Below are 25,359 nucleotides of genomic sequence, written 5' to 3'. Positions count from 1 at the left end.
ATAAGGCCAGGAAGCTGATTGCGTGGTTAGACAAGCAAAGGTTAGCTAGCAGGCTCATACCAGAACTTATTGACGAAGCCTACCATAAGATCCCGGACCCCCAGGACATTGCCAACACCTTTGCTACCCACTTCGAACAGATCTATTCCTCACAGAATCCCTACACAATGCAAGACTCTCTCGATGTCCTGCGAGACATTACTTTACCTAAACTATCAGCGTCAGAGCTGGAATATTTAGAAGGGGCACGCACGACAGATGAGATGACACAGGCAGTCAGGGGACTTAAACCGGGGAAAGCATCAGGGCCCAACAGCCTCCTGATTGAATTATATAAACTTGCCCCCCACCTGTGTAAAATGTTTACTGAGAGTAAAGAACTCGGGGAGCTACCTCGCGACCAGAGGATAGCCACTCTAGTAATGATCCACAAAGAAGGCAAACCCCGAACGACCTGCTTGTCCTATAGACCAATCTCCCTTCTGAATGCCGATCCCAAAATCTTAGCTAAACTCCTGGCCAACAGTTTTATTAAAGTCATTAACAACTTAGTACACCCTGACGAATCTGGTTTCATACCCCAGCGCAACACAGCACTCCGTAGGGTGCATGGGTGATAAGAAGGGCAGCATCCATATAGGAAGAGGCGGTATTAGTGTCACTAGATGCATCCATGGCATTCGATATGCTCAAATGGACATATCTATTTGCCATTCTAGAAAAAATGGGTTTTGGGCCCCACTTCATTCAGTGGGTGAGACTCCTCTACACAAAACCCTTAGCCTAGATAGTTGTAAATAACAAAAAATCTGAAGTGTTTGGACTTAATAGAGGGACCAGACAGGGATGCCCGCTTTCTCCCCTCCCTTTTGCCCTGGCACTGGAACCCCTGGCATACTGGGTGCACAGAGACCTAGTGATTCGAGGTTTTAAATGGGCTGAAATGCAAGAAGACCGCATCTCTATATGCGGACAACATCCTATTGTTTTTAACATCCCCAAGGGCCTCCCTTACTGCAGTACTTGAAATCATTGCCATTTCTGGAGGATACTCAGGGTATTCCATCAACTGGGTCAAATCAGTGCTATATGTCCTCAAGGGAATCCTTGCGGGCCTTCCCAGGAATTCCACGATACAGGTCTCCACACAGGGTTTCAAATACTTGGGCATTTACATTACCTCAGATCCATCAGTCAGATTCGCTAAGAACTTACTCCCTCCCATACAGAGACTGAAAAAAGACACGGAGCGTTGGATGACGCTTCCACTCTCGATGTTGGGCAGAGCATCTTCATTTAAAATGATGTCCCTACCCTGGTTCCTATATGCCCTGCAAGATTCACTGGATTTGGTACCTGCAAGCTACTTTAAAGAAATCGAAAGTTTACAACGCCGCCTACTCTTGAATGGGAAGCCGCGGATAGCGCTCCCCAAACTAAATCTCACCTGGTACGATGGGGCATCACCCTCCCTGATCTCAAAAAATAATATTGGGTAGCCCATCTGGCAGCCATCAACCACGGCACCTACAGACAGGCGGATGATCCGGGCTATGCAATGGATCATTTGGTACTACCGAGAGGGAACTATCAGCATGCGCTATTCTCAAGTGCCGGAAAGGACTGCCTCACCGGACCCACTAAGCACTCGGTGCAGGTTTGGCAGGCGCCCAACAAAAGTCTGGGAGGGGACCGCAAGTTGACTCTGGCCACTCCACCATGGGACTCGGCCCAGTTGGGGAATCTATGGTCATCTAAAGGTTTCGACAAATGGGACCTCATAGGTATTTAGAAAATCGGTGATTTATGGACAAGCTACAATCAAACCATTTTCAGTCCTGCAGCAGGAATACGATCTTGCCCCCACAGAATATTTCAGATACTTACAGATCCATCACATGTTGCTATCCTGTTTCCAGAAGGGAGATACCCACACGGACTCATCAACCCTTGAGGACAGACTTCTTGACATATATTTGCCAATTAAAGCCATATCACTCACCTATAAAAAGTTAGTAAATCACACTGGAGATCCCCTCTTGAAACTGCACAAAAACTTGGAAAGAGATTCTAGATGATGAGGATTGGATAACAGCACTAGCCTCGCCACATGACGTTGCCATTGCAGCTAGGTTAAGGCTGGTACAACTCAAAATATTACACAGAATCTACATCCCGGGCCAACTATGTTACTAATGGGAAGAGCAACAGACAGCCGATGTAGGAGGGGGTGTGGGAGTGAGGGCACATTCCTCCATATACTGTGGGAATGCACATTTATACATAGGTATTGGAAATAGGTACACAAGGTGATGGGTGAGGTATTAACGAACATCTGCACTTCGCCGCTATTACCAGCTCATGAAGAAACAATCTAGATATGAAACATGTTACCGATTGTTGTAAAACGTGCACTTTCGCCTGTTCAAACTATCCTGCGAAGAGATGCGTAAATATACTGTGATTTGCCTTGTAATGTTGATTCCTACTGTTAATAAAGAAAATTATTTAAAAAAAATTATACCATAAAATGAACTTTTTTGCTGAGCTGGCCAATTCTACTGACTAAACTACTAGCAAAACTAGCACACAAGCCACAAACAACAGGTAGAGCTCAGTACGAAAATGAAACCAAAAATCCTGTATTGAGGCCCTTACAACATGATGTGAACAAACCCTGGAGGCGGCTCCATAGAGGTTTTGCCACAAGGAGCGTGCTAATGGAGTTCAGGAAGTCCTGAAGATGGACAGACAAAAAGTCTGGGAAATAGCTATAGCCAGAGAAGATCAAGCTTGGGTAAAATTGTATGAGGCCAATAACATTTTGGTCTCTTGTTAAGAGAACAGTAAATCAAAAAAATTGGAAGAAGTTTCAAGCTGCATCTGTCGAGCAGTGGAACCATTACATCCATAATCCATACAAGCCTGATAAATTAGTGTGAAGCCTGGAGACTGCTATTGAAGAGTTCCCGAAGGACATCAACACACTTCAAAGTACATTGTTGTGGTCCCGTGCCACATTCGCAATGGAACATGCTCACCTTAACTACTTTTGGAGCTGCAGGAGCCCTTGGCCCAAACAGCATCCCCACAAAGATCTTCTAAATGCTTCAGCAGCTTGGGCTGATCTTCTTGAGCCACTCTTTAAAAACTGCTTAATGTAAAACAAATTCTAGGACAGTTGGAGAGGTGCCATGCTCACCTCAATCCATAAAAAGGGCTTATGGGATAACCCAGCCAACTTCATTGACCTACTGGATGTGATTGGCAAATGTTTAGCAAAAGTCTTAAATAATGAAATTAAAATATGGTCCAGCTCCAAGGGCCAGATGTACGATGGATATTAGCATTCACAAATGGGTCTTAGACCCATAAACACCCCTAAATTTAGTATTTGACTGCGGCCCTGAACCTTGATCCTCAGATTCCAGCAATCTATGAAGAAAAAGGATGAAAAAGACGCCATGCAGCAAAGCCTGAAGATGACTATTGACTTGGCCCCAGTGTACCGGTCTGTCTCCAGCTTAAAGTACCTGCCAAGAAGACGATACCTGTTTTCGGCCAGTGACTTCCAGAAACCTGAGGAAGACTGTTGCTCTTCAAAAAAGACCAGATCACCCGAGGACAGCATCCTTGCCCAGAAGAATCTGCCTACAAGGACTCCAGATCCAGCCGGATCCCCATCTCCTGGCCACTCTGCCCCGACATCCAAAGTCCGAGTCTGAGTGGCTCACCTGTTCAGTGAAGTCGCACCAGAGATCCTGACCTCGACTCCATCAGTGGCTAACCTCTCCTGGATGCCACAAAGATGCCTGCAGCATCAGCACGAAGGGTCCCCCTGATTGCAACCAGCTCCAATAAAGAAAATCCAAAACCTAAAGTCAACCCTGCATCTGCACCGTCAGACTTTGTGGAGCCCAGCATCTTTCAGCACCTCTGTTGTAGCTTTCTGTACCCCTCCTGCCTCTTTCTGCACCCTCTTCCCTATTTTTCCAGCACTTTTGCCCCTTTCTGTACCTCTGTTGCTTCTTTCTGAACTTCTCTTGCCTCTTTCTGTACACTTTGTTCTGCTTTCATCACCTCTGTTGTTTCTTCATGCACATCACTTGCCTCTTTCTGCACTTCCCTTGCTTCTTTTTACATTTCTGTTGCTTCCTTCAGCAATTCTCTTGACTCTTTCTGCACTTCTCATCCTTGTTTTTGCACCCCTCCTGCCTCTTTCTGCACCTCTCTTACCTCTTTGTGCACCTCTCCTACCTCTTTGTGCACCCCGCTTGCCTCTTTTTGTACCTCTGTTAATTCTTTCTGCACCCCTCCTGCCTCTTTCTGCGCCTCTTCCCTATTTGTGCAACTCTCTTGCCTCTTTCTACACTTGTCTTCCTTCTTCCTGCACCACTTTTTCCTCTTTTGTACTGCGTTTACTTCTTTCTGTACTTCTCTTGCCTCTTTTTGCACACTTCGTGCCTCTTTCAGCACCACTGTTGCTTCTTTCTGCACTTCTCTTCCTTCTTTCTGCACCCCTTGTGCCTTTTTCAGCACCTCTGTTGCTTCTTTCTGCACTCCTCTTCCTTCTTTCTGCACCCATTATGCCTCTTTCTGCACCACTGTTGCCTCTATCAGCACCTCTGTTGGTTCTTTCTGCACTGCTCTTGCTTCTTTCTGCATCTCACTCGCCTATTTCTGCACTTCTCTTGCTTCTTTCTAAACCTCTGTTGGTTCTTTCAGCAATTATCTTGCCTCTTTCTTCACAACACTTGCTTGTTTCTGCACCTCTCTTGTGTCTTTCTGCACCTCTGTTGCTTTTTTCTGCACTTCACATGCTTCTTTCTGCACCTCTCTTGCCTCTTTTGGCACCTGTGTTGCTTACTTCTGCACCCCTCCAGCCTCTTTCTGCAACCCTCTTCCCTATTTGTCCATCACTCTTGCCTCTTTTTACAGCTCTCTTCCCTCTTTCTGTAGCACTCTTGCCTCTTTCTGTACCTCTGTTGCTTCTTTCTAACTTCTCTTGCCTCTTTCTGCACCCTTTATGCCTCTTTCAGCACCTCTGTTGCTTCTTTCTGCACTTTTCTTCCTTCTTTCTGCACCCCTTGTGCCTCCTTCGGCACCTCTGGTGCTTCTTTCTGTACTTTTCTTGGCTCTTTCTGCACTTCTCTTGCCTCTTACCTCAACCTTTGTGACTCTTTCATCACCTCTGTGGCTTCTGTCGCCACTTCTCCTTTTGTCTACACCCCCTTGCCTCTTTATGCACATCTGTTGCTTCTTTCTGACCTTCTATTGCCTCTGTCTGTAACTCTCTTGCTTCTTTCTGCACCTCACTTGCCTCTTTTAGCACCTCTGTTGCTTTTTTCTACAGCTCTCTTGCCTCTTTCTGTACGTCACTTGCCTCTTTCAGCACCTCTGTTGCTTTTTTCTGTAGATCTCTTGCCTCTTTCTGTACCCCTCTTTTCTCTTTTTCTACCTCTCTTGCCTCTTTCTGTACCCCTGTTCCCTGTTTCTGTACCGTTCCTGCCTGTTTCTGTACTTCTCTTGCCTCTTTCTGTATATGGTATAACTTTGTACAGAAGTCACCACTATCGTCATCCTTGGCCGACAAGCCCACAGTATCATTCCAAATTGAGGTAGAAAGCAAAGTGGGTACCTTTCTGGTATATAAGTCCCACATCTTCACTGGGCAAACCAGAGGAGAAGAAGCTTCCATGCTCACACGCTGACACAAGACGTTGAAGTCCCTGCCCGCAGACATTCCAGCAGGCAGTGGTCTGACATCCCTAGCGAGTTGTCCATTTCGAGACAAAGACAGTGTCCTTCATTCTCTCCCATCAGGTAATGGGGTTGGCTCTTTCCCAGGGAGATTCTTGGCCGTACACCTTCACACATGCTTGGTAAATTTAGGTACTTCTAGTTAGGGTTTGCATTTTAGGGGTGCTCATGATTATTGTCATGTATCTACATACCAGCATATATTCATTGTTTTAGTACCATGGTGGAATTCTACCTTTTCTTTAATCTGTTAGTGCTCATAACCGTATACATCTGCTTCTGTCTAATGGTTGTTGCGGCACACATATTTTATACTAGCATGACACTGGTTCAATAAATACTTATTGAAAATGTCCCCACAGTTTATTCTGTGTATCTCTCTGAGTGAGCACGAGTGACTGAGCGAAAATTACTGTACTGTTTAACAATCCCTGAGGGATCAAGCTTGTCATGTTCAATAGTTGCCAGAAATGATTCTCTCTTTGGTAAAGTTGTGGGGCTTATAGTGGCACTGTGAGCTATCTGGTTTACAGACTAACATATCCTATGTTGGATTCTAGAATCAGTCTGGACACCAATCCCTTAGTTTATGTTGTCTCAATGCACAGATCCTATATAGATTTGTAGGAACTACACGACACTATGTGGTATCCAGTTTATTTGTTTTGTTTCTACAGGTTTGATTCTTAGGGGCCTATTCACAGAACTAACTTACGTCAAACTCCTAAACTTACTACTTTTGGTATTCACAGAAGGCATTCAGTAGTCTTAAATTAGGATTTTGTCCTAAATTAGGATTTTGTTTTAAATTAATATTTTATATTAAGTTAGGATTTTGTCCTAAATTAGGATTTTGTCCTAAATTAGGATTTTGTCTTAATTTAGGATTTTGTCTTAAGTTAAACTTAAGGCAAACTTAACTTTAACTTAAGACAAAATCCTAACTTAGACAAAATCCTAATTTAAGACAAAATCCTAATTTAAGAGTACTAAATGCTGTCTATGAATACCAAAAGTAGTAAGTTTAGGATTTTGTCGTAAGTTAGTCCTGTGAATCAGGCCCATTGTCTTTTTTCATTTGGAGTTTGGGAGGAATGTAGTGTCCCACTGGACATGCGATATTGCAGCCCCTTCATAGGATCAGTGACTACACCCACCCCACAACCATTCATCACAGGTATCACAGTGAGGTAACCCTCCCAATAAAAGGATCCAGGTGCACGTTCTCTGGGTCAGTTGAACCCACTAGAACTAAGTTTCTGAGTCATTCATTACTTTAGTATATGAGTCTAGGGACGACAACTTTACAGTACCCTCAGATTTACAGGAACCAACACTTGTTACACCAAAGATACAAGACCATTGTCTCAGACAGCAGTACTCCAATTGCCATACAAATGTTCTTCGATACAGATAAGCAAATGACTCCACAGAAGTCATGAGTTGAGAGCCACAGTGGAAAGTGGCCTCTTGCACCTAAGATATATTAGCAATGAATTTCTGGAGCGCAGAATTAACAATCACTCAAAACTAGCATCAAATATACCTATATCTTATGCAAACAGCTAAAGATCAACCCTTTCAGGTATCATCTTTACAAAGTCTAAACCCCCACTGACTGGAGTCAACTCCCTTATTCATTCTTCTGCTTATTCCTACACCAAGAACCCTTTTCCCTTATTACATTCCTTCACTATGATCACCCCCTGGTTGCAAGCACCTTACAAAGAGAGCCATCCCTTCCATCCTACTACATTCTTCCTTATTTCCTTTAACACACTCATGGTGATTGACAAACGTCCTACCGTACATTGCATCCTGTGCAGCCACGTGAAGCACAACACTTACCCTCTCGCTCCCACAGAGTCTAGTGTAACTTTCCTCTCCAACTCTGTTCTCCCAACCAGAAACTAGACATATTGCCACCCCTATGTAAATTCCCAGCTTGTCTCTTGATCTTGAACTCTAATTTATTAAAATTTGAAAAGTCAGTCAAGCACTTTTAAGTTTCACTTGTTCTGAAAGGCATAGACTCACTTTGGAGTTTCCTTATTACATTTAATAGACTGTAATTTCCAAATAGGAACAGGTAACCAGTTAATGTTTGGCGTCTTTGGAATTGTAATGAAAACGAACTTATGGTGACGTCAAATTTTTAATTATAATTTTGAAAATGCCACTGTTAAAAAGATGGCGTTTTCCTGACTTTGGTGAATTGCCTTTAGTGCCTATAGCTTGTCTCTGGCTCACATGACTGGGTGTAGCTAACAGTTGGGCTTTGTGTTTTCCTCCTAGACACCCACACACAATAGACAGCTTGGGTGCGTCTGTATGGTTCATTACTGGCAGGATGGGAAGGTGGAGCTGAGTACAGCCTTACTTGCACTTGATTAGGCTGTGTCCTGCCTTCACCCAAAGGGCTGCATACCTCCTATAGTTTGTCCCAATTGACATATTTAATTTGCTTATATGTCTCTAGTAAAGTGGTACTACCTGTATCCAGGCCTGAAATTATAATGTACAAGTGGGCTTTCAACACTTATTGTGCCACTCTCTTAAGTAGCCCTTTAAACATGTCTCAGGTCTGCCATTGCAGCCTGTGTGTGCAGTTTTTAATTTCTATCTGCCAAAAACAACCTTCTGCCAGGCCCAAACCCCCTTTGTGAAACAAATAAGTCACCCCTATGGTAGAAGTGGACAGCCCAGAGAGCAGGGTAAAATGCATTTGAAAGTCAGGCAAGTACTTTTAAGTTTCACTTGTACTGAAAGGCATAGACTCACATTGAAGTTTCCTTATTACATTTAATAGACTGTAATTTCCAAATAGGAACAGGTAGCCAGTTAATGTTTGGCGTCTTTGGAATTGCAATGAAAACTAACTTATGGTGCAGTCAAATTTTAAATTACAATTTTGAAAATGCCACTGTTAATAAGTTGGTGTTTTCCTGACTTTAGTGATTTGCCTTTAGTGCCTGTAGCTTGTCTCTGGCTCACATAACTGGGTGTAGCTAACAGTTGGACTTTGTGTTTTCCTCCTAGACAGCCACACACAATAGGCAGCTTGGGTGTGTCGGTATGGTTCATTACTGGCAGGATGGGAAGGTGGAGCTGAGTACAGCCTTACCTACACTTGATTAGGCTGTGTCCTGCCTTCACCCAAAGGGCTGCATACCCCCTATAGTTTGTCTTATGCCAGGAAAGGCAGGATGCCGTGGACTTCACATGAAAACCTCTAGAATCTTCTCCTCTACTTCAGAGGCACAACTGGGTATAGATACCGAACCTCAGACACCAACTCTTCAGTAAACTTCTGGACCGGTAGATACTCTGCCCGGAAGAAAGAATGATGTTATTGAAGAACTGGCACTCTGATAGACTGCTGCCCTGCTAGATAGCTATTTATTGTACTGACCTGCAGCCTGCTGCCCTCTTGTCTGGGTGAGAACTTGCATCTGTTAAACCCAGAACCCTAGAGTAACTCCTAGTGCTAGTTGGTTGGCCTCCTGACTAGAGCCCGAGGGACAGAAGGCTCCAAAAACCTTGAACCCAGCCCCTGGACTGCCATTAGTGAATCTACCTTGCCAATTGGTGCCACCCAAGTCCTTATCCCTTGGAAGTGGGCCTAAGGTGCTCAACCAGTCTCTGTGTATCCAGCAGAACCGATGCATCTCCTCTGCAGCACAGCGCAACCTCTATCAGTACTGATGCATCGCTGTTGCTGTGTACATTGGAATTGTCGCAAAGACCCCCATTGCATTGCAGCCCGTTGCCTCATCGTATCCTCTGCTGCACGATGCATCATATCTCTTGTAGATGGCTTCCTCAATTAGGACTGCTGACTCTGCAACACAGCTTTGCAGCTTCACGGAACTGACACGCTGTCCTGATTGTGTGACGCATCCTCAAGGAGGGACTTTGCTATGCAACCCCTTGTTGCTGCCATCCTTGAGAATGACACAAGACTTCGCCCCACAGCCATGCCACATCTCGGAACTGACTCATTGCTTCTGCTGCTTGAAACATTTTGCTAACCTGGATTTAAGGTACTTTGTTTAGCGGGCCTAAGTGGGTCCTGTAGCCAGCTCATGCTTCATCACGGTTGGCCTGAACTTTTGAATTTACCCCAGTCTGGCGCGACCAGATATCCACAGTTGGCACTTTGTGCTTTTAGACACTGTTTTTACTAAAATCTCTAAACCTGCATATCTCTGGTTCTACTGACTGAATTGTTGTAATTTTGGTCTGTTTTATTTTTTAGAAATTATTCTGTTTTTTTAAATTGGTGTGGGATCCTTTTGTGGTGTGTTTTCCCTGTGTTATTGTTTGAAGTGTTGCACAAATACTTTATACATTGCCTCTGAGTGAAGCCTGACTGCTCTGTGCCAAGCTACTTGAGAGTTGAGCACTGGTCAGTTCAGGGTTTGCCACTGACTTCCCCGTGAGAAGAATAGTGGTTGCTGCTTAAGAAGGGTTTCTCTATTATGACTTGAGTACAATGCGAACATGTGTAAGAGGTCTTTTCCTCCCAGTATTCTCTAGATGGATAATAGACACAGATTAATGTAATTTCATGATGAAATGATTTCTTCTCACTGGCATAATCGATGTAATGAAATACAAAATCCTAAAAAAAACATTTGGAAAAAAGGGTTTCAATGGACCATGTAGCCAACAAAAGAGTATGCTGCCTCAGAAGGAACAGTCACTGAAGTGTATGCAATACTTAAGGGGACAGGGTCCCCAAGTACCCCCCAAACAAATAAACAAGTCAGTATTGCATCCGTGCTCATGGAATGTACGAAGCTTAAGCTCCCTTCTAAATGACACCTTAGCTCTTAAGGAAATATGCTTCAAAGATATAATTTGCCTACATGAGAACTGGCAATTATCACACAAGTCATGGCCCAAACACAACGAATACTGCCATTGACCTCCCTCTCTACTTCAGGGCGGCTTGCCTCAGGAGGTGTTTCAATCTTGATCCACAAAGCACCGAAAAAAGAGTCCATTGTTAATCTTTGGAAGCATATATATAAATCCAAAGCAACCTAAAAAAAATTGATCACGCTAAAGATTTTAAATTTGAATAAGGGCCTATGCCCACAATATCTGAACGAATTCTGGATCTTGGCAGGAGATTTAAATATATTTCTACTTGGGCTATCCCACATGTCCCCCAAGCAGCAAGAAGAGGACAACCAATGGAATATTCCAGAGATTGTGCCCGGCCTCAAGAAACGAGAAAGACCCATCCAGAAATTTGCCTCCGCCTTAAACGCCTTGGATCTATGAACCTTAAATGGAAGGGGAAGCAAGGATCAACCAGCCAGTCATACTCACACAACTAGTTTTTTGACCTCACAAATTGATTATATCTGAGTTTCTTCCCAGTATTTCATCCGGATTTGCAACTTCCAAGTCTGCCACTCTCCAAATAGCTCCCACGCTTCTCAATTCCATCCACAGTGAGACTTTGGAATTACAGCAACTATATGTAGTTGGCACAGAAGAGGGCACCTGCGGGATATGAAGAATAAAATTATCTGCAAATCTGGCCCCAGAATATTTGGGCAGAACTGAAGAAACAACTGCAAAATAAAACATCAATAACATTAACTTCCTTGCTGAGGTTGCCAACTCTACTGACTAAACTACTAGCAAAACTGGCACACTAGCCACAAGCAACAGGCAGAGCTCAGTACGAAAATTAAACCAACAATCCTGTATTGAGGCCCTTATAACATGATCTAAACAAACCCTGGAGGGGGCTCCATAGAGATTTTGCCACGGGAAGCATGCTAATGGAGTTCAGGAAGCCCCTGAAGATGTACAGACAAAAAGTCTTTGCTTTAACCAGAGAAGATCAAGCTTGGGTAAAATTATATGAGGCCAATAACATTTTGGTCTCTTGTTAAGAGAAAAGTAAATCAAAACAATTGGAAGAAGTTTCCAGCTGTATCCGTCGAGCAGTGGAACAATTACATACATAATCCATACAACCCTGATAAATTAGTGTGCAGCCTAGAGACTGCTTTTGAAGAGTTACCGGAGGACATCAACACACTTCAAAGTACATCATTGTGGTCCGGTGCCACATTAGCAACAGATCATGCACACCTCAGCTTTTTTCAGAGCTGCAGGAGCCCCTGGCCGAAACAGCATCCTCACAAAGATCTTCAAAGATGCTTCAGAAGATTGGGCGATCTTCTGGAGCCACTCTTTAAAAACCGCTTAATGTAAAACAAATTCTAGGATAGCTGGAGAGGTGCCATACTCACCTCAATCCATATAAAGGGCTTGAGGGATAACCCAGCCAACTTCAGACTCATTGCCCTACTGGTTGTTACTGGCAAATGTTTAGCAAAAATCTTAAATAATAAAATGAAAATATGGTCCTGCTCCAATGGCCATATGTACGATGGATATTTGCATGCGCAAATGGGTCTTAGACCCATAAACACCCCTACATTTGGATTTGGCTGCGTCCCTGAACCTTGATCCTCAGATTCCAGCAACCTACGAAGAAAAAGGATGAAAAAGACGCCATGCAGCAAAGCCTGAAGATGACTACTGACTTCGCCCCAGTGTTCCGACCTGTCTCCATCTTAAAGGACCTGCCAAGAAGACAACACCTGTCCTGTGGCCGGTGACTTCCAGAAACCTGAGCAAGACTGTCACTCTTCAAAAAATACAAGATCTCAGCATCCTTGTCCAGAAGAATCCAAGTACAAGGACTCCAGATCCAGCCGGTTCCCCATCTCCTGGCCACGCTGCAACTGACACCCACAGCCGGATTTAGAGTGGCTCACCTGTTCAGTGAAGTCTCCCCAGAGATCTGACCTCGACTCCATCAGTGGAGGACCTCTCCTGGATGCCACAAGGGCGCCTGCAGCATCAACACGAAGGGTCCCCCTGATCGCAACCATCTCCAGTAAAGAAAATCCAACACCTAAAGGCAAACCTGCATCCTCACTGTCAGACTTTGGAGAGCTCAGCTGACGAGGCTCAAGCCTCCATTCACAAATCAACCTACCTGCCCAGCTGGTGGTCACCTTCGTCCAGCCTCCTGGACGAAGCCTGCAGCTTCTTTGTGCGACTGAGAATCACATTTACCTGCATTGGGCGACTGATGCTGATTTGCACCCTGCACCCAGCCGCCCCGGTGCTGCTGGTAGTGTATGGTTGGTGCAGCCATGTGGCCCCAGTTGTGCTTGTTTTAACCCTTAAAGCCTGTGCCCTGAAACCGTGGGAATTTACCTGCAACCAGCACCTCTTGTTGTGCCCTCAGTCTCTATTGACTAACATTGGACCCAGTGACCTCTGCACCTGACAGTCCCAGTGCCGCTGGTGGTATAATACCTACCTTGATCTGACCCTTGCCCTGTATTGGTCTAAACCCCCAAAGCCTGGATGTGTAAGTAGAGTACTTACCTGTAAAGGTGAAAAACTGTTTTCCTTCCATAGGAGTGCTTTGCATTTCTATCTGTTGCACTAAATGTCTATCTGTTTCAATTGTTAAGTTCTACTACTGTTGAATATTATATCACAAAGTATTTTCAGTATACGTGTTAAGTATTTTTACTGCTATTGCAAACACAATTTAATGTACCTGAAACGTATTGATATTTGAAAACTGGTACTTACTTGCAACTGAGTTTCTCTTGGTCCTAGAAATAAAATAAAAGTAGCAAAGTAATATTTTCATACATAACAATTGGTCTTGGATTCAATCTTTGAGTGTGTGTAACCATTTCTTGTCTGAGTGTGTACAAAAAATTCTTAACTCACCCCTTGGCCTCTATAAAGCCTTTGGGAATCCACTGGACCCTGTGCAAACTGGACCTTACTGTGGTATAGTATATACCACATTAAGGTATCCTAGATAACACAAGAACACATTCCATATGCCCCTCAACTGCACCTATGACTTGATGAACATGGGTGGCATTGTGACTGATTCTTCTTCTCATTCCTCATCCTGGACATGCATATCTGTGCAGTCAGAGAAGATTTATCACTTAAGGTACAAGAGCAAAGAGCAGAAATTTAGGAATTGGAACTTTCTTCAGGTACATTTCAAAGCTGGGGACTTTGCCCTAGAGTGTGATCATCACCATGTAAGCTCCAAATGCCATTCAAATCAATGCCCTTAGTTATCATGTAAGACAAAGGACACTGGCTACTCTCCAGAGAAAGAGGGAAGAGAAATTGCACAATGTCGCAGTCTTTAAAAGAATACAAATCTAACATTGAAAGTCCCCAAAACCATCAATATGTTCCACCCATCTGACAGCCGAATGTAAAACTAATGGTATTTTAGAAATTTTAATGAATAGCAGAATACAGCCGGTTAGACAGAAATTGCACAATGTCGCAGTCTTTAAAAGAATACAAATCTAACATTGAAAGTCCCCAAAACCATCAATATGTTACACCCATCTGACAGACGACGGTAAAACTAATGGCATTTTAGAAATTTTAATGAATAGCAGAATACCTATTTTTGGCAATCAGCATGAAATAGAGGCTGAGTTAGTACTTTGTGTTTCTCACCAACTCTCAAGTCTTAAGAACTCATCAGTTCACCCTACATCCTGTGGATATCAGTCCAGATACTACATGTGGGGGAAACGTTGTTTACAATGACGGCAAAACTATGAATGAATGAATCAATCAATCAGGGGTTAATAAAGCGTGGGTCTCAAGGCACTGGGGAGGGAGGGAGCAGCTCCGGATCAGTTGAAGAGCCAGGTCTTGAGGTCCTTCCTGAATGTGTGCAGGGTCGGGGAGCATCTGATGTTCACAGGGAGCTCGTTCCAGGTCTTGGTTGCGATGTAGGAGAAGGCTCTCCTGCCTTTTCTGTTTCTGCGGATGCATTGGAGACCTCTGCTTGGATAAGGTCGGAGGAGCAAAGGTTTCTCTTGGGTACTTGGAAGGATACCATCTCGTTGAGGTATTTGGGTCCAATGTTGTTGAGGGATTTGTAGGTGTGGGTGAGGAGTTTGCAGGTGACCCTCTTCTCGACGGAGAGCCAGTGGAGGTCTTGTTGGGTTATGTGTTTGTGAAGTGGTGTCCAGAAGATAAGTCTGGCTGCAGCATTCTGGATGGTTTGGAGTTTGTGTAGAAGGGTTCTGTGGATTCCGGCGTATAGGGGGTTGCAGTAGTTCAGTCTGCTGGTTATAAGTGCGTGGGTGAAGTTTCTTCTGCAGTCGGGGGATCCATTTGAAGGTCTTGCGCAGGACGCGTAGGCAGTTGAAACTGGTGGAGGCGACGCTATTGATCAGGCGGTTCATGGAGGGGGAGGAGTCGAGGATGATGCAGAGATTTCATACATGGTCTAGAGGGGATGATGGGTTTCCGAGGGCAGAGGGCCACCAGATGTAGTCCCAGGCGGAGGTGTAGGGTCCAATGATGAGGACCTCGGTCGTCTCTGAGTTGAGTGTCAAACAGGTGTCTTTCACTGAGGCTGCCACGTTCTTCATTCCTTCCTGGAAACAGAGCCTGGTGTCTTCTGACTTCTTTGTGAGTGAGAGGATGAGCTGGGTGTCATCGGCGTAGGATACAATGCTGAACCCTTGCTGTCTGACAATGGTGGCGAGGGGTCCATGTAGATGTTGGGGCTGAGCGATGATCCTTGGTGTACTCCACAATTGATATCGGTGGAATTGGAGAGAAAGGGAGGGAGTCTGCGAGTGTACGGTATGAAAATGGTGTTGAAGGCTGCGGTGAGGTCCAGAGGGATGAGGGCCGCAGCGTGTCCTTGTTCGAGTAGCATGCAGATGTCATCAGTGGCGGTGAGGAGGGTGGTCGTGGTGCAATGTTTGCTGCGGAATCCAGACTGGGAGGCATCCAGGATGGATTTTCCTTCGATGAAGGTGGTCAGATGTGCATTCACAAGTCTCTCTGTGAGTTTGACCGCGAAGGGAGAGAGAGAGATGGGCCGGTAGATTTTCAGGTCTGTTGGGTCGGCCGTTGGTTTATTGAGGAGGGGTTTGATCTCTGCCCGCTTCCAGTCATCTGGGAAGAGGCTGGACATGAAGGAGGCATTGATGGTCCATCCTAGTTCGGGTTCGATGGCAGGATTCCAGTTCTACGGTGGAGGGATTCCAGGTCATGATGGATGGCTTATCGGTGGTGTGGGGGTGGGGGTGGTGTCTGGTGTCTTTTCATTGAAGTTGTTGTAGAGGGCTTTGATCTTGAATGAATGAATGAAATATTATTTATAACGCGCAGCTATGCCCAGTGGGCGTCAAGGCGCCTAAACCAAAATATAAAGCTGTTAGCAGACAGAAACAGAGCCTACTGGTATGCCTTAATAAAGAGCCAAGTTTTAAATGACTTCCTAAAGAGGTCAAGGGAAGGAAGTCGTTTGATTTCAAGGGGGAGTGAATTCCACATCAGAGGTGCCAATATGGAGAAAGCTTTGGACCCCCATCTAGCCTTCTTGGCTCTGGGGATTACCAGTTGATGTTGCTCGCTGGATCGTAAACATCTGCCCGGAACATATCTGGTAAGTAATGAGCCAAGGGCATCAGCCGGGCCTGCAGTTAGAGCCTTATATGTAAGGCAAAGGAGTTTGAAAGTGATCCTTGACGGAATGGGGAGCCAGTGGAGGTTCTTCCTCGCTAGGGTCATAGATGACAACCAGGGCAAAGCGAGAGCAAACCGCGCTGCAGCGTTCTGTATGACCTGTAGACGCTGGAGCAAGCCCTTGTTGGCCCCGGCGTACACTGAGTTACAGTAATCGAGCCTTGAGCCAACAAGGGCAATCACCACCTGTTTCCGCGCCTGTGGGGACAGATAGTGCACAATCCTTTTCAGGGTCTTGATGACACCCCAACAGGTTGCCACCGTTCTATTCACCTGTAGCTCCATGGAGAGCTGGGTGTCAAAGATGACACCTAGGTTTCTAGCAGATTTGGTAGGTATGGGGCAGCTGCCTAAAGAAGGGGGCCACCAGTCATCTGACCATATGTCCTGGTCCTTGCCAAAGACCAGGACCTCTGTCTTGTCCCCGTTCAACTTTAGGGAGTTGGAGACCATCCACTCTGCAACAAGTTGCATGCAGGCCCTAAAGTTAGAAGCAGTTTCACTGACAGAGTGGGTCAGGGATACCATAATCTGCGTGTCGTCAGCATACGACACTACCTCCATCCCCTGAGATCTTACAAGTCTTGCAAGGGGGGCCACGTAGATGTTGAACAGGGTCGGACTCAATGCCGACCCCTGAGGCACCCCACATTGCAAAGACTTGGCAGGGGAGAGGTATTCACCTAGCATGACACGCTGCTCTCGATGTTGTAAAAAGGAGCTCAGGAGACTGAGCGCTGGTCCGACTACCCCTGCCTCCCTTAACCTAGATGTTAAAGTCAGGGGAGACAGGGTGTCGAAAGCTGCTGAAAGATCAAGCAGCACCAGTACGGTGGTGAGACCCAAATCCACTTTTCTGCGGATGTTATCCATGACTTTTGTCAAGGCAGACTCCGTGCTATTCAGAACTACAAGCTGAGTTTGTAGCAGAGTTCCTTTGAAGGTGTGATGTCCGTGGCTTCGCTGAGGGTTTTTGCGAACTGCTGCATGATGTTGAACAGTTCCTTGGCATTGGGCACATTGGGCTGGACTTTGTCTTTTATGAAGGTCCATTTGGTGTCTCATATGCGCAAGTGGTATTCCTTCAGGGCGCTCTGGTAGTTATTCTGTGCTACCGTGGTTTTCTGGTTTCGCCAGGTTTTTTCTAGGCATCTGCAGGAGCATCTGGCTTCTTGTAGTTCAGTGGTGAACCAGGGAGCCTTCAGAGGGCGTTGTTTGGCGGGGCGGCAGAAGGGTGCGAGCTTGTCGATGCAGCAGGAGGTCCAGCGGTGAAATTCCCTGGCTGCGGAGTTGGTGTTGGTTGTGGCACTGGGGGGGGTCTTGGAGGAGGGTGGTGTTGAGGTGTTTCTCTGTGACCTTGCTCCAGTTTCTTGTGGTGGGCGAGGGGTGGCTTGGGTATGGTGGTGGTGTTGAAGGTGAAGTGGACGCAGTGGTGGTCCGTCCAAAGGGGCTGGGTGGTGTGGCTGCAACGGATGTTTGTCCCACCTGTAAAGATTGGGTCGAGGGTGTGTCCAGCTTTGCAAGTGAACAGCAAAACACACAAGATGATGGACAGAATATTGCACAATGGCAAAACATTCACCACCAGTCACAGATCTGGGTTTAATCCATTGGTATTTTGCTCACTAAGCCACCCTAGTTCAGACATGGCCATGTGCAAATCAATCTTGACCCTGTGCCTCATGGGAACAGTCGAGCCTGAACTGCGAAGCCATGTCTTCCCTGGCCCAGAATCAAGCATCCTAGGACTGGTTTCTGGCTATCAGTCATCTTCAGCCAGGATAGCTTGACTCCAGTGGCGTAGTGAGCAAGGGACCCACGTCTGGGCATACCCTTCCCACACAGGGTGAACAGCAAAACACACAAGATGGTGGACGGAATGTTGCACAATGGCAAAACATTCACCCAAGTCACAGATCTGGGTTTAATCCATTGTTATTTCGCTCACCAAGCCACCCCAGTTCAGACATGGCCATATGCAAATCAGTCTTGACCCTGTGCCTCAAGGGAACAGTCCAGCCTGAACTGCCAAGCCATGTCTTCCCTGGACCAGAATCAAGCATCCTAGGACCGGTTTCTGGCTATCAGCCACTTCAGCCAGGATAGCTTGACTCCAGTGACGTAGTATGCAAGGGACCCACGTCTGGGCATACCCTTCCCACATAGGGTGAACAGCAAAATACACAAGATGATGGACGGAATGTTGCACAATGGCAAAACATTCACCCCCAGTCACAGATCTGGGTTTAATCCATCGTTGTTTTGCTCACCAAGCCACCTCAGTTCAGACATGGCTATATGCAAATCAGTCTTGACCCTGTGCCTCATGGGAACAGTCAAGCCCAAACTGCCAAGCCAGTTCTTCCCTGGACCGGAATCAAGTATCCCAGGACCGGTTTCTGGCTATTAGCCATCTTCAGCCAGGATAGCTTGACCCCAGTGGCGTAGTGAGCAAGGGACCCACGTCTGGGCATACCCTTCCCACAATGGGTGAACAGCAAAACACAAAAGATGATGGACGGAATGTTGCACAATGGCAAAACATTCACCCCCAGTCACAGATATGGGTTTAATCAATTGTTATTTTGCTCACCAAGCCACCCCAGTACCGACATGGCCATAAGCAAATCAGTCTTGACCCTGTGCCTCATGGGAACAGTTCCCCTTGAACTGCCAAGCCATGTCTTTCCTGGACTGGAATCAAGCATCCTAGGACCAGTTTCTGACTATCAGCCGTCTTCAGCCAGGATAGCTTATCTCCAGTGGCGTAGTGAGCAAGGGATCCACGTCTGGGCATACCCTTCCCACAATGGGTGAACAGCAAAAACCAAAAGATGATGAACGGAATGTTGCACAATGGTAAAACATTCACCCCCAGTCACAGATCCGGGTTTAATCCATCGTTATTTTGCTCACCAAGCCACCCCATTACAGACATGGCCATATGCAAATCAGTCTTGACCCTGTGCCTCATGGGAACAGTCCAGCCCGAACTGCCAAGCCATGTCTTCCTGGACCAGAAACAAGTATCCTAGGACCGGTTTCTGACTATCAGCCGTCTTCAGCCAGGATAGCTTGACTCCAGTGGCATAGTGAGTAAGGGACCCATGTCTAGGCATTCTCTTCCCACATAGGGTAAACAGCAAAACACACAAGATGATGGATGGAATGTTGCACAATGGCAAAACATTCACCCCAGTCACAGATCTGGGTTTAATCCATCATTATTTTGCTCACTAAGCCACCCCAGTTCAGAAATGGCCATATGCAAATCAGTCTTGCCCCTGCTCCTCATGGGAACAGTCCAGCCCAAACTGCCAACCCATGTCTTCCTTGGACCAGAATCAAGCATCCTAGGACCGGTTTCTGGCTATCAGCCATCTTCAGCCAGGATAGCTTAACTCCAGTGGCGTAGTGAGCAAGAGACCCACATCTAGGCATACCCTTCACACATAGGGTGAACAGCAAAATACACAAGATGATGGACGGAATGTTGCACAACGGCAAAACATTCACCCCCAGTCACAGATCTGGGTTTAATACATCGTTATTTTGCTCACGAAGCCACCCCTGTTCAGACATGGCCATATGCAAATCAGTCTTGACCCTGTGCCTCATGGGAACAGTCCACCCCGAACTGCCAAGCCATGTCTTCCCTGGACTGGAATCAAGCATCCTAGGACCGGTTTCTGACTATCAGCCGTCTTCAGCCAGGATAGCTTGACTCCAGTGGTATAGTGAGTAAGTGACCCATGTCTAGGCATACTCTTCAAACATAGGGTGAACAGCAAAACACACAAGATGATGGACGGAATGTTGCACAACGGCAAAACATTCACCCCCAGTCACAGATCTGAGTTTAATCCATCGTTATTTTGCTCACCAAGCCACCCTAGTTCAGACACGGCCATATGCAAATCAGTCTGACCCTGTGCCTATTGGGAACAGTCCAGCCCGAACTGCCAGGCCATGTCTTCCCTGGACCGGAATCAAGCATCTTAGGACTGGTTCCTGGCTATCAGCTGTCTTCAACCAGGATAGCTTGACTCCAGTGGCGTAGTGAGCAAGGGACACTTGTCTGGGCAAACCTTTCCGTCATAGGGTGAACAGCAAAACACACCAGATGATGGATGGAATGTTGCACAATGGCAAAACATTCACCCCCAGTCACAGATCTGGGTTTAATCCATCGTTATTTTGCTCACCAAACCACCCCAGGTCAGACATGGCCATATGCAAATCAGTCTTGACCCTGTGCCTCATGGGAACAGTCCAGCCCGAACTGCCAAGCCATGTCTTCCCTGGACCGGAATCAAGCATCCTAGGACCGGTTTCCGGCTATCAGCGGTCTTCATCAAGCGGGGCCAAGAAAAAAGAGGGGTCTCAAAACGCGATTTTTTCATGTTAATTTCCATAGGAATTTTGGAACAGGCTACAGCTTGAACTGGTGAATGGAATTACACCAAATTTGGCAAAAAGGTAGCTCTTGGTCCAGAAAGAGACCTTTTATTTAAATGGTGTATATCTGTTCTGTAGTTCCTGAGAAAATAAAATAAATATATATTGATATCTGAGTCACGACTTCTCCCAAGCATGGCCTGACTTCTGATTGGCTGCCAACACTCCAAAGCAGAACGTGTTGGCAGCCATCGGTTACTGAGTTACAATTAAACAGTATAAAAAAGGTGAAAAACAAAAAAAGGGGGCAGGGTAGAAGCACCCTGACCCATAGGCCTGCTCAGGGAGGTCCCAGCCGTCTTCAACCAGGATAGCTTGACTCCAGTGGCGTATTGAGCAAGTGACCCTGGTCTGGGCAAACCCTTCCCTCATAGGGTGAACAGCAAAACACAAAAGATGATGGACGGAATGTTTCTCAATTGCAAAACATTCACCCCCAGTCACAGATCTGGGTTTAATCCATCGGTATTTTGCTCACAAAGCCACCCTGGTTCAGAAATGGCCATATACAAATCAGCCTTGACCCTGTGCCTCTTGGGAACAGTCCAGCCCGAACTGCCAACCCATGTCTTCACTGGACCAGAATCAAGCATCCTACGACCGGTTTCTGGCTATCAGCCATCTTCAGCCAGGATAGCTTAACTCCAGTGGCGTAGTGAGCAAGGGACCCACGTCTGGGCATACCCTTCCCACATAGGGTGAACAGCAAAACACACAAGATGATGGACTGAATGTTGCACAATGGCAAAACATTCACCCCCAGTCTAGATCTGGGTTTAATCCATGGTTATTTTACTCACCAAGCCACCCCAGGTCAGACATGGCCATATGCAAACCAGTCTTGACCCTGTACCTCATGGGAACAGTCCAGCCCAAACTGCCAACCAATGTCTTCCCTGGACCAGAATCAAGCATCCTAGGACCGGTTTCTGGCTATCAGCCATCTTCAGCCAGGATAGCTTAACTCCAGTGGCTTAGTGAGCAAGAGACCCGCATCTAGGCAAACCCTTCCCACATAGGGTGAACAGCAAAATACACAAGATGATGGACGGAATGTTGCACAATGGCAAAACATTCACCCCAGTCACAGATCTGGGTTTAATACATCGTTATTTTGCTCACGAAGCCACCCTTGTTCAGACATGGCCATATGCAAATCAGTCTTGACCCTGTGCGTCATGGGAACAGTCCAGCCCAAACTGCCAAGCCATGTCTTCCCTGGACTGGAATCAAGCATCCTAGGACCGGTTTCTGGCTCTCTGCCGTCTTCAGCCAGGATAGCTTAACTCCAGTGGCGTAGTGAGCAAGAGACCCTCTTCTAGGCATACCCTTCCCACATAGGGTGAACAGCAAAATACATAAGATGATGGACGGAATGTTGCACAATGGCAAAACATTCACCCCCAGTCACAGATCTGGGTTTAATACATCGTTATTTTGCTCACGAAGCCACCTCTGTTCAGACATGGCCATATGCAAATCAGTCTTGACCCTGTGCCTCATGGGAACAGTCCATCCAGAACTGCCAACCCATATCTTCCCTGGACCAGAATCAAGCATCCTAGGACCGGTTTCTGGCTATCAGCCATCTTCAGCCAGGATAGCTTGACTCCAGTGGTATAGTGAGTAAGGGACCCATGTCTAGGCATACTCTTCCCACATAGGGTGAATAGCAAAATACACAAGATGATGGACGGAATGTTGCACAATGGAAAAACATTCACCCCCAGTCACAGATCTGGGTTTAATCCATCGTTATTTTGCTCACCAAGCCACCCCAGGTCAGACATGGCCATATGCAAATCAGTCTTGACCCTGTGCCTCATAGGAACAGTCCAGCCCAAACTGCCAAGCCATGTCTTCCCTGGACCGGAATCAAGCATCCTAGGACCGGTTTCTGGCTGTCAGTGGTCTTCATCAAGGGGGGCCAAGAAAAAAGAGGGGTCCCAAAACGCGATTTCTTCATGTTAATTTCCATAGGAATTTTGGAACAGGCTATAGCTTGAACTGGTGAATGGAATTATACCAACTTTGGCGAAAAGGTAGCTCTTGGTCCAGAAAGCGACCTTTTATTTAAATGGTGTATATCTGTTCTGTAGTTCCCAAGAAAATAAAAAATAAAAATATTGATATCTGAGTCGCGACTTCTCCCAAGCATGGCCTGACTTCTGATTGGCTGCCAACACTCCAAAGCAGAATGTGTTGGCAGCCATCGGTTACTGAGTTACAATTAAACAGTATAAGAAAGGTGAAAAACAAAAAAAGGGAGCAGGGTAGAAGCACCCTGACCCATAGGCCTGCTCAGGGAGGGCCCAGAAGGACCCCCAGGCCCAAGAAAAGCATTTTTTTTAAATGTCTGCCGATTTTGCAGTGGTTGCACGAATTCAGTAGAGAAAATAAAACAAACGAAGGGCGGACTCCCGCGCTACGTTTCCTATAAGTGCCCGGGTGGTCTAGGTCTCAGGGGCAATGAGTAAATATGTAGCAGGGGCCCGCAGGGGGCCCTGCAGCCCTGGGGACCGCCACCTCCCTCGGGCTGGTAAAAAATGCATGAGGGCTCCTGCACCCTCATACCGCCCCGGGGACCACCACCCCCAGGGGCTTTGTTCATTATATGTGGGGGGCCTTGCGTGCCCCCATGCCCCATGGACCACGTCCCAGGACTTACATTTAAAAAATGAAGTGTGGGGGGGTCCTGCCCCCCACACTGCCCCAGGGACCACCACCTCCCTGGGGAACTAAATATTTAAATGCAGAGGTCTGTTGCAGACCCCCGGCATCAGGGACCACCAGCTCCCTGGGGCATTGCATATATTGGAAGGGGGCCTCGCGGCCCCCCTTCTGGAGCCCTACTTGGCCCTGGGGACCACTACCCCGCAGGACCATCTCCTGTAATGTCCCGGGGCGCCCACTCCTGGGACATTGCCCTTTGCTATGGCAGGGCGTGCCATAGCAAACACTGCTTTGTTTCTTGGAAGCAAGAGCAACAAATATGCTCTTGCTTCCAAGAAGAAAAGCAGAATTGCTTTTGGGCAAGGGGAGCTGCATGTTAGCTGCTCCCCTTGCCCAAAAGCAATGCCGTCTTCCGCAAGAGGCGGGGAGCCAGCTGGGACCATGGGGGCATTGGGGATCCCCCCATGGTCCCCAACGCTGACGGATCCCCAGAGCCAGAAGTGGACATGAGGAGGGGGGCTAGGCGGCTTCCCTCCCTAATGAATTCTTTTGAAAAAAAAGATTGAGGCACACCCCCAACAATAGCCTCAGGAGGGGAGCCGTGTCAAGATCCAAAATGACGAAGAGTGAACCCTTTAGTTGCTGGTGCAGAAAAGTGCTTTTATTAAGTAGGTGCCAGCGCGCCCGCCATGACGCGTTTCGCCTCCAAAGGAGGCTTGATCACATGACAAACTGCAAGCCTAGAAGCAGACTATTTAAAGTGACAGTGCGGAGCAGCCGGTAACAGACATGGAAAAAATACTGTGCAAATTTGCATCAATTGGACCAATACATAAATAGATAAATCCTGTATCAAATTTACAAACAGCAACCTGTATGGCAATAAACCCAAAGATTAAAAAGGGATTAAAATTGATTGCACGATAACAAGTCACAGGTAATAGCGTATTCAAAGATTTCCTATATAAGCCACAGTGGCTAACATCGTGTAAATAGGAAAATAATCTAATCTGTCCCTGTATTGTATTATCTAGGGTCAAACTGATACGCCATGGTCCCATTGTCCTTTTAAAACAAATTACTAGCACAGTTTAAAACTCAATTAGAAAACATTTCCATCTCAACATTGTCTGGTACAATTCTTTAGCTGGATTAACTCCAAACGCATAGAGCCCAAGTGGGCCATTCAATAAATAAATGTCTGCTCAAAGGATTAAAGTGCCAAAGTGATGTGCAAAGTGCAATTATAAAGTGCAAAAAGTGCAAGACAAAACAGATCTTAAAAAAGACACAAATTTGTGTATAAATTACTCAATGCTCATGTAGCCACATATTTCTATTCAAATCAGCTAAAAAACCTTCAGTTTGTATCTCTATCTGGACAGGCTGAATTAATTCCTGAGAAACCTAAATGAAGGTGTACAGATCTTCCCTGTTATTAAGTCCATTGGGATTCTTTGTGTTCAGCTCCAATATGTATCCTCTCAAGGAGACTGAGTTTGGCCTCACGGTCACCTCCTCTCCTTGATACTTCTACTGTATCTATAACAAAATATTGGAGCTGATCAGGACTGCCTAGATTTTTGGCTTCAAAATGCCTGGCAACCGGATAGGTCTGGTCATGTCCCACAATAGCCCGTATGTGTTGGAGTATCCACTTGTGGGCGGGCAGTCGAGTACTGCCCACTTATTTCAACCCACACGGACACTATAACACATATATGGCATAATCTGTCCTACAAGTCAACCTCTTGGTAATAGCAATGGGTTGCTGCCAAAAAGGACTGCTGTAGTCTGTCCTATTACTACCATAACGGCAGGCCTTACATTGGGGGCATGTCTTAAAACCCTTGCTGGAAGACAACCAAGTGGTAGATA

The 25,359-nt window shown here is 46.2% G+C and overlaps 1 protein-coding gene across 6 annotated transcripts in view; it reads right to left on the bottom strand.

Annotated features, from left to right (window-relative positions):
* LOC147701649 (immunoglobulin superfamily member 1-like) overlaps positions 1–25,359 on the bottom strand; it is a 932,114-nt gene that overhangs the window by 832,200 nt on the left and 74,555 nt on the right. Inside the window, exon 1 of one of the 6 annotated variants that reach the window (XM_086930281.1) lies at positions 11,101–11,192. The exons of the other annotated variants lie outside the window; for them this stretch is intronic. The gene's annotated coding sequence lies outside the window, so the exon portion shown is untranslated. Of the gene's footprint in view, positions 1–11,100; positions 11,193–25,359 lie in introns of those variants that run through there. 6 annotated transcript variants of the gene reach the window in all.

This window comes from Lissotriton vulgaris, chromosome 7 (genome assembly GCF_964263255.1).
Source record: "Lissotriton vulgaris chromosome 7, aLisVul1.2, whole genome shotgun sequence".
Classification (NCBI taxonomy): domain Eukaryota; kingdom Metazoa; phylum Chordata; class Amphibia; order Caudata; family Salamandridae; genus Lissotriton; species Lissotriton vulgaris.
The sequence above is the reverse complement of the archived record's forward strand: the minus strand, read 5'-3'. Positions and strand labels throughout refer to the sequence as shown.